Below are 9,392 nucleotides of genomic sequence, written 5' to 3'. Positions count from 1 at the left end.
CTGTTGGTACAGGCTTTGAATGGTAACTAGGAAAACTGGAACTCAATAAATGCTTAGCGAATATCTGGCAATGAGTTCCCCAAGAGAGGACCATAGCTCTGTGGCACTAATGGTATTTTAGGATAGGTGGATCATCTCATTATCATACAACATCATGGTTATGAACATCATCTTTTTTCCCAGACTACCTTCTTTAGATCTGGTCTCTACCATTTGCAGTAGTAAGTGACCTTGAAGATAAGCTTTGTGTGTCACAGTTTCTTTATGTATAAAATGGTGGTTATAACACTACTTATTTAATGTCTGATGTATGAATTAAAAGAGTTAAAATACATAAAGTGCTTAGGACTGTGTCTGGTACATAATAAGGCTAAATAAATAGTTTCTACTAATTTTTATGGGTCTTATATAATATGTGAGGAGGAGAGAGTTAAAATATCAAATTTATGCTAAGCAAAGAGGATATTTCAGAACTAATTGCAAACTAGGCATAAATACATCATCACAATCTTAGTTCCTCCATTAAGAGTCTTGAAACACATAAAATTGATAACATGGAATTGTTGGTCAAAAATTTAGTCTATTGTTAAGTTCTTAGAATTCAGCAGAAGACCTTATCTTTTTCTTGGGCAGTGATCACAAGCCATGAGGTAACAGTCTTAAAATGCCTTCCATAGACATTCAATTTCAGGTAGCATTGTGTTATTATAATTAGTAGAGTATTTATATGATAGTCTTCCTTTTTTCTGAGTATTTGGGAGACACCACACTTTGGTTTCCTGATTGTGGTTGATATTCACTAATTTTCCAGGGACTTTTGAGAAATTAAAATAGGAATATGGGCAAGGATTCTGGATGCCAAATTCACCAGCTGTAATCATATTATTAACATCTTTTTCTATCATTAGTGGTTAGTAGCAAAAGTTTTGAAGTCAGACTTTTTGGATTTAAATCTATTTCTTTTACCCGCTAAATGACCTTGGGCCAATTAGGTAAACTCTGTTATTTGTTTGTTTGTTTATTTATTTATTTATTTAGAAACTATTTTCCATCAACCTTATTTCCATTTTGTTTGCCTTTGTGGAAGAGCAGCTTAAGACCACTCAGTGGTTGTTCCAGCCCATTCGGTGGCCTGAGCAGGCAGAGCTGTAGACCAGTCTTCAGTGGTAGGCTGAGTGCTCTAGCCTTCAGCGGGGAACTGCTGAATAGGCCCAGAGTGCACCTCCATGCCTTTAGACCAGTCTGTGACTTCAGGATGAGTAACAGTGAAGTCAGGAGCTGGAACAGTCCATTCACCCTGAATGTCCTCCTTGGTCACAGCCTTTTCAGTAGCAGCCTGCTCGCCCTTTTCAACCTCTTCAGGATCTCTGTAGAAGTAGAGAACAGGCATGACCACCCATGGGCATTCACAGGAAACGGTACCACATATGTGCAGAACTTCCCAGGCAAGCACCCACCACATCAGACACACTCTTGTTGCAAGGGATGGCAATGTCCATATAACACAGAGGAGAGTCTGTGTTATACAGAGCGATGGTAAGCAGGTGAACATAGGACGTTTGCAAGAGGCTTGTGGTCAGCTCTGGGATAAGTAACCATCAGAAATCTCTTCCCTCGAAGGCTTCCTGGATCTGGTTAGTGAAGGTTCCAGGAGTGAAGTGACCAGCAATAGGAGTGGCTCCAGGAGCAGCAGCAAACTTCAGCACAGTTCACTGGCCAGCATTCCTGGATCATATGGCACTGACATCAGCTGGGTTTTCAATGGCGATGATGGCACAAGCTACCATCAGAAGCTTCTCCCGGGTTCTCTTCAGATTTATGACATAGATGCCATCACTTTTCCTTTTGTAGATGTACTGTTCCATTTGGAAGTCAAGGTTGGTGTCACCTAAGTGGGTTCCTGCTGCAAAGAATTTGAGGACATCCTTCATTTGTAGGAGGGGCTCCAGACATTGTAAAAGTTTCCCTTTAAATTATGACATGAACACAAAACACTACATGGACCCCTCCTTGGGTAACACAGAAGGTGTAAATTCTGTTTTAATTCTTTTATATATAAAATGGAAATAATGGTACCTACTTCGTAAGGCTGTTACAGGAATTAAGTGAGGTAATCATATAAAGCTCTTAGAAAAGGGCCTGGCACAAATTAAGTGCTAAAATTGGTAAATACTATTGTTTTATTTTTAATAAACTTTGAGATAGTTCCACAGCAACTAATGATTTGAAAGAGTAGAGACAACCTATCAATGTAAAATTTATTTATTTGTTTGTTTATTTATTTATTTATTTATTTATTTATTATTTTGTGGTAGTGTTTAAAGGTAATATGTGCTTTAAACAAGACTAGAGGGTTACTTTATCTTCCCTTTCAGGATGACTGAAAATGTGATTTAGATCTCCCTGATGGATCAACATTCTCCCTAATAATACCTGAGGGAATTATTTTAACTCTGGGCATTAAGACCACAGAAAGATTAATAGCAAGAAAATCAGTTCTCTCAAAAAAAAATGCTCCATAGTTATTTGACAGCAATAATTTTTCCATTTTTAGTTTAATTAACATATTATATGTATATATAAACACACACACACACACACACAAGTGGAAGCTAGTCAGGAGTGCATCAGGTAACATTATGAATTTAGTTCCTCCTCCTTTTTGGTTGAACTATTCCTACCCTGCCCTTAAATCTATCATGCAGACATTTTTACCCATATTGGTTACAATTATTTCCCTCTCTCTATCTCTCTCTCTCTCTCTCTCTGTGTTTGTGTGTGTGTGTGTGTGTGTGTGTGTTTAATTAGACTCCATATTGAGCGAGGGTGTGGAGCCCAACATGAGGCTCCAACTCATGACTCTGATATCAAGACCTGAGCTGAGATCAAGAGTCACTTAACTGACTGAGCCACCCAGGCACCTCAGTCACAGTTATTTCTTGATTTCTTTTTTTTTTTTTAATTTTTTTTAACATTTATTTATTTTTGAGACAGAGAGAGACAGAGCATGAATGGGGGAGGGTCAGAGAGAGAGGGAGACACAAAATCTGAAACAGGCTCCAGGCTCTGAGCCATCAGCACAGAGCCCGACGAGGGGCTTGAACTCACGGACCGCGAGATCATGACCTGAGCCGAAGTCGGACACTTAACCGACTGAGCCACCCAGGTGCCCCAGTTATTTCTTGATCTCAATGTTAGAGCTTATAGACTTATTGTAGAGTTCTCTGAGACTGTTCAAATTTCAGTCTACACAGTAGAATTTGCCAGTTGGTTTTATGGCACTGTTGGGATTCTGTTGTGTATAACTGTTACTATGCAAAACTCTGCTACTTACTAATCTAGTGCCCTTAGGCAAGTGTGTCTCCATCCCCTACCTCTAAAATGAAGTTAATAATGGTACTTAGCTTATAAGGATTAAAAAATTTAACATTGTTAAAACCTTTAGAATATGACTTAGCACACAGTAAGCATTATATCAACGTTTGTAAAATAAAAAAAAAAAAAAAAGAAAAACAAAGATGTGTAAGACAGAATATAGACCCTAAAACATTTGATGATAGAAAAGTGACAGTGAGTCTTCCAATTTGGGGGGTGACTTGAGGTTTTTTTGGTTTGTAAGGTACCAAACCGAAGGCCTTCAGTACAGGAAGATCTACACTGGTTGATTTAAGGGGCATAAAACTGACTTTAACATATATAGGAAAGTAGATTCTGAGCTACTGGTACAGGTGAAGGAAGCATTTTAGAAGCGATGTAGACAATCCCCTAAAGAAAGTGGTTCTCATGTGCTTTCAGGGCCAAAAAGTCAGCACAGTGCCCAGGGGTATAAGAAAGGAATTAGAAACCAATCAAAAAACGTGGGAAAGTGTTCCAGAAATGCAATCGGGCATTTCATGCTGGTCTATTGTAAAGATCCTGGGCAAACCATTTAAGGTCACAGGGTCTTGGTTGCTTCATTTGCAAAATATGTGCATGTTGCTACATGTTTACATTGTAAGATTGTTGTAGGGATTACATGATAAGGAATGTTCCTGTACTGTGTTCACTGTAAAACAAACTAACATAATATTGTTACTATTCTTGTTGTTAATAAAGAAGACCTGATGTTGCCATTTTATCTGACAGTGATGATTCATTTCCTCTAATTCTTAGTATATTTTGACAACCTTAGGGAAGAAGGAAACCAAACTTGAGAAGATATTAAATATTAGGGAAAGACTCTTCCTCCTTCTACTACTTCCATTACCAGCCTCTGAAATTAAAAAAAAAAAAAATTAAACTAAATGTGTAAATTTAGCTCAGGGAGACTAAAACATAAGGAAAAATGTAAAGAATATCTCCAAACTTGTAACCTTACCTGTAACCACAGTAATAGGTCATGACGAATTTATTTAAACTTCTAAAAATGTAAATCTTTTCCTAACTCTGTATTACAGCTTTGGTTATTAAAAGTCCATCGTTTGGGGTGCCTGGGTGGCTCAGTCGGTTAAGTGTCCGACTTTGGCTCAGGTCATGATCTCGCGGTTCGTGGGTTCAAGCCCCACGTCGGGCTCTGTGCTGACAGCTCAGAGCCTGGAGCCCACTTCGGATTCTGTGTCTCCCTCTCTCTCTGCCCCTCCCCTGTTCACACTCTGTATCTCTCTCAAAAAATGAATAAACATTTTTAAAAAATTAATAAAATTTTATTTATTTATTTATTTATTTATTTATTTTTGAAAAAAAGAGAGAGAGTCCAGAGCATGGACAGTGGAGGGGCAGAGAGACAGGGAGAATATGCTGTCAGCACAGACCCCAATGTGGGGCTGGAACTCAAGAACCATGAGATCATGACCTGAGCCAAAGACAGATGCTTAATTGACTGAGCCATTCAGGCACCCCTATATACCATATATTCTTTATGCATTCATCAGTTGATAGACATTTGGGCTCTTTCCATAATTTGGCTATTGTTGATAGTGCTGCTATAAACATTGGGGTACATGTGCCCATTTGAATCAGCAGTTTTGTATCCTTTGGATAAATACCTAGTTGTGCAATTGCTGGGTTGTAGGGTAGGTCCATTTTTAATCTTTTGAGGAACCTCCATACTGCTCTCCAGAGTGGCTGCACCAGTTTGCATTCCCTCCAGCAGTACAAAAGTTTTCCCCTTTCTCCTCATCCCTCCCAACATCTGGTGTTTCCTGAGTTGTTAATTTTAGCCTTTCTGAAAAGTGTGGGGTGGTATCTCTTTGTGGATTTTATTTGTATTTCCCTGATGATGAGGCTTTTTTTTTTTTTTTTGAGTTGACAATGATAGCCACAAGGCATTTATTTGCACTTGCCTACCCCAGTCTCCCTGGGACCAAATCGAAGGTGACTGGCACAGAGAGTCTGCTGACCTCTGAATACTGGGGAGGCCCAATCAGGCCATTAGCAGCCCTCAAGGGCCCAGTACCAGGTGGAGGGAGCCATGTACTATTGGTACTCCTTTACCCCTCTTCCCTTATCCCCAAGGGGTTTCCCTAGCCTCACGGCCTCTGGAGGCTGGCTCACTCATGTGTGGCTGTAGCTCCTGATGGCCATGGGCAGGCAGTACACTTCTAGGTTGATAGGGCAGCTGTAGTGTGCCTCCGGGCAGTGCTGCCACCAGGCTGCAGCACATCACCATGCTGGGACCAAGACTGCTGTTACCACTTGCCCCAATGGTGGTGGTGGTTGGTAGTGGGGGGTTGGGGGGGTGATTCTCGGATGCTTTTCAATAAATATTCATATAGAACTGTAAATGTATTTTCTCTTCCTTATGGTTTTCTGAATAACATTTTCTTTAGCTTACTTTATGGTGAGAATATAGTATGTAATACATAGAACATACAAAATATGTGTTGACAGTTTATGTTATTGGCAAGACTTCCAAGCAAGAGTAGGCTATTAGTACTTACATTTGGGGAGCGTGGTCACTGCCCAGTCCCCAGGTTAAGCGTGGTCGCTGCTCAGTTCTCAGGTTGTTCAAGGGTCAACTTTATTTCAGCCTAGACAGTTTGACATGACAAAGCCACCTCAGTGAATTACCTTGATTGATTTTCAAATATTGAACTGACTTTATAATCCTGGGAGCAGTCCTCCTTGATCGCAATGTTTAATTATTTAATATAATATTCAACACAAATTAAAAAAATTTAAAAATCATTTAAAATAACTTTAAAATAGTTTAAAATAATTCCTAGATTTTTTTCAAGAATAGATATTTCTTCCTTGGATCAAAATTCACAGGTGAAGCAATTCGCTGAAATTTCCTTTGTGGAAAGATTTTTAAGTACAAAGTCAAATTCTTTAATAGATATAGACCTATTCTGATTATCTCATTTTGTTTTCTTGAGTGAGCTTTGATAGTTTGTCTTTCAAAGAATTTTTCCATTTCATATGAATTAAATTTATTGGCATAATTTTCAGAATATTCTCTTACTAACCTTGAATATTTGTAGAGTAAGGATGTCGTTTCTCTCATGTCAGATATTGGTAATTGATATCTTTGCAGTTCATTTTTTCCCCTGATTAATCTAGATTTTTCCAAGTTTATTACCTTTCCCCCATTTTTTGATTTTATTTATTTTTCTCAATTTCTTCTTTGTTTTCTGTTTCATTGATTTTCACTTGGATTTTTATTGTTTCTCCTTTTCAGTATCTGATCTATCTTGCTTGGTAAATGCTTTTGAAAATAATATATGTTTTGTTATTACTGGGCAGAGTGTTCTGTAGTGTCAATTAGATTAGGGTGATTAAAAGTGTTACTCGAATCGGGCGGCGGCAGCGGCAGCAGCAGCGGAGGCACCCCCGCCGTCACAGCCTCTGCGCTGGTGCAGCCACCCTCACTCCCTCTGCTCTTCCTCCCTTCGCTCGCACCATGGCTGATCAGCTGACCCAAGAGCAGATTGCTGAGTTCAAGGAAGCTTTCTCCCTATTTGACGAAGATGACGATGGTACCATCACAACAAAGGAACTTGGAACCGTCAATGAGGTCACTGGGTCAGAGCCCAGCAGAAGCCGAATTGCAGGATGTGATCAACGAGGTGGATGCTGACGGTAATGGCACCATTGAGTTCCCAGAAGTTTTGACTATGATGGCTAGAAAAATGAAAGATACAGACAGTGAAGAAGAAATTCGCGAGGCATTCCGAGTCTTTGACAAGGATGGCAGTGGTTACATCAGTGCGGCAGAACTACGTCACGTCATGACAAACTTAGGAGAAAAACTAACAGATGAAGAAGTAGATGAAATCATCAGAAAAGCAGATATCGATGGAGATGGGCAAGTCAACTATGAAGAATTCGTACAGATGATGACCGCAAAGTGAAGACCTACTTTCAACTCCTTTCCCCCCCCCCCCAAAAAAAAAAAAATAAATTTTTTACTTACCTCTTACAAAAAAAAAAAAAAAAAAAAAAGAAAGAAAAAAAAGAAAAAGGTCATTTACTCATTCTGTTTCTATATAGCAAAACTGAATGTCAAAAGTACCTTCTGTCCACACACACAAAATCTGCATGTATTGCTTGGTGGTCCTGTCCCCTGAAGATGAAGCGCTACACATCAGTTTTACGATATAAATACTTGTACTACCTTAACGATAAAGAAGCATTTAGTGGACTCCTTGCAGTTCCTTTTGCTAATGATTACTACACTGTTTGGGCTGGCTAGTTTTTCATGCATGCAGCTTGACGATTGAGCATAGTCAGGCCTTTGTATTAAAAACGAAAATTGAAAAAACAAAAAAAACTTGTTTCAAATGGGTTCTAGTTCAATTTGTTAGTATAAATTGTCATAGCGGGTTTACTGAAAACAAACCTTTAAAATTGGTTTACCTCAGGATGCTGTGCAGAAAAATGGGTGAAGGATAGATAAGACCGTCTAGACGCAGCCCCACAGAGCAGGACGGCCCCCAGTACTTCCGTGCGCCCCCACCCGTGGTGACAGTGACACATCCTGGGGGCATCCTGTGCGTGTTGGTTTAGCGTTGTCCGCGTTGTACCGGAGAGCGAGATGGGTGATGGGCTGTCACCATTCCCACAAATTTTTAAAAAGAAACCTTTACCAAGGGAGCATCTTTGGACTCTCTGTTTTTAAAACCTCCTGAACCTGACTTGGAGCCAGCAGAGGTAGGCTGTGGCTGTGGACTCTTCAACACAACCATCCACATTGCTGTTCAAGAAATTACAAGTTAACGTCCATTCCAAGTTGTAAATGCTAGTCTTTTTTTTCCAATAAAAAGACCATTAACTTAAAAAAAAAAAGTGTTACTCAAAGCTTCTCTGTTGTTACTAATACTCTGCTGACCTGTTTATCAATTACAGAAAGGTGTATGTTGAAATTGTCAACTATAGTTGTGGATTTGTATATTTCTCTTTACAGTTACATCAGTTTTTGCATCATATATTTAGAAGCTCTGATGTAACGTGCAGAAATGCTTAGAATTGTTACATCTTAAAGAATTGATCTGTTCATCATTATTATGAAATTAATCTCTTTATCCCTATAATATTCTTGCTCTGAAATCTTCTCTGATGTAAATCAGCTTTCTTTTGATTAGTATTAGCATGGTGTAACTTTTTCTGTCTCTTTTTTAAACCTATCTGTGTCATTATATTCAAAGTAACTTTCTTTTAGGCAAATTAGTTGGGTCTTGATTTTTTTTAATTTATTTAGTTTTTATTAAAATTTATTTATTTACTGTGAGAGAGACAGAGACAGCGCAAGAGGGAAGGGGCAGAGAGAGAGGGAGACAGGGAATCCCAAGCAGGCTCCGCATTGTCAGCGTGGAGTCAGATGCAGGGCTTGAATTTACAAAACCATGAGATCATGACCTGAGCCTAAACCAAGAATCAGACCCTTAACTGACTGAGCCACCCAGGTACTCCAGGTCTTACTTTTTAAATCCAATCTGCAATTTCATTTAATTGGGTAATTAAGAATTAGTTGATTCTTGATATATACAATAGTTGTTACGTGAAGTCATCACGATCACTGGATTAGTGAATAACCTAAGTATAGTTCCCTTGGGAAATACAAAGTTCTCTCCTAGAGGCTCTGGCTATAACTTATTTGTTAGCCAATCAATATATAACCTTGTTTCATGTGTGTTTCTTGTTAGAGATACCTTACTGAATATATATTGTTGATTCATTAACATTGAGCTCATAAGCAGCTCATGCCCAGATGAAATTTGTCTAACACACTCATTGTCATGGTAAGGCACAATCTTCTTATGCTTAGGAACACTACATACGTTTTGAGTATGGTGCTTGGGGGTCATTTTAAATACCAAAATCACCAACCACAAGCACAAAAAATGGAAAAATGTGGCACTAAGTAGACTACAAAAAGGACATTTGTTCATAGTAGGTGAGCTGAAACGAGAAGG

General features: G+C 38.9%; 2 pseudogenes; one reads left to right on the top strand and one right to left on the bottom strand.

Moving 5' to 3' along the window:
- Window positions 1–1,042: 1,042 nt before the first annotated feature.
- On the bottom strand, window positions 1,043–5,647 carry LOC125922337 (40S ribosomal protein SA-like; annotated as a pseudogene).
- Window positions 5,648–6,781: 1,134 nt separating this feature from the next.
- Window positions 6,782–7,365, top strand: LOC125922719 (calmodulin-1-like; annotated as a pseudogene).
- Window positions 7,366–9,392: the final 2,027 nt, after the last annotated feature.

The sequence above is a fragment of the Panthera uncia genome, chromosome B1 (assembly GCF_023721935.1).
Source record: "Panthera uncia isolate 11264 chromosome B1, Puncia_PCG_1.0, whole genome shotgun sequence".
NCBI classification, from domain to species: Eukaryota; Metazoa; Chordata; class Mammalia; order Carnivora; family Felidae; genus Panthera; species Panthera uncia.
The sequence above is the reverse complement of the archived record's forward strand: the minus strand, read 5'-3'. Positions and strand labels throughout refer to the sequence as shown.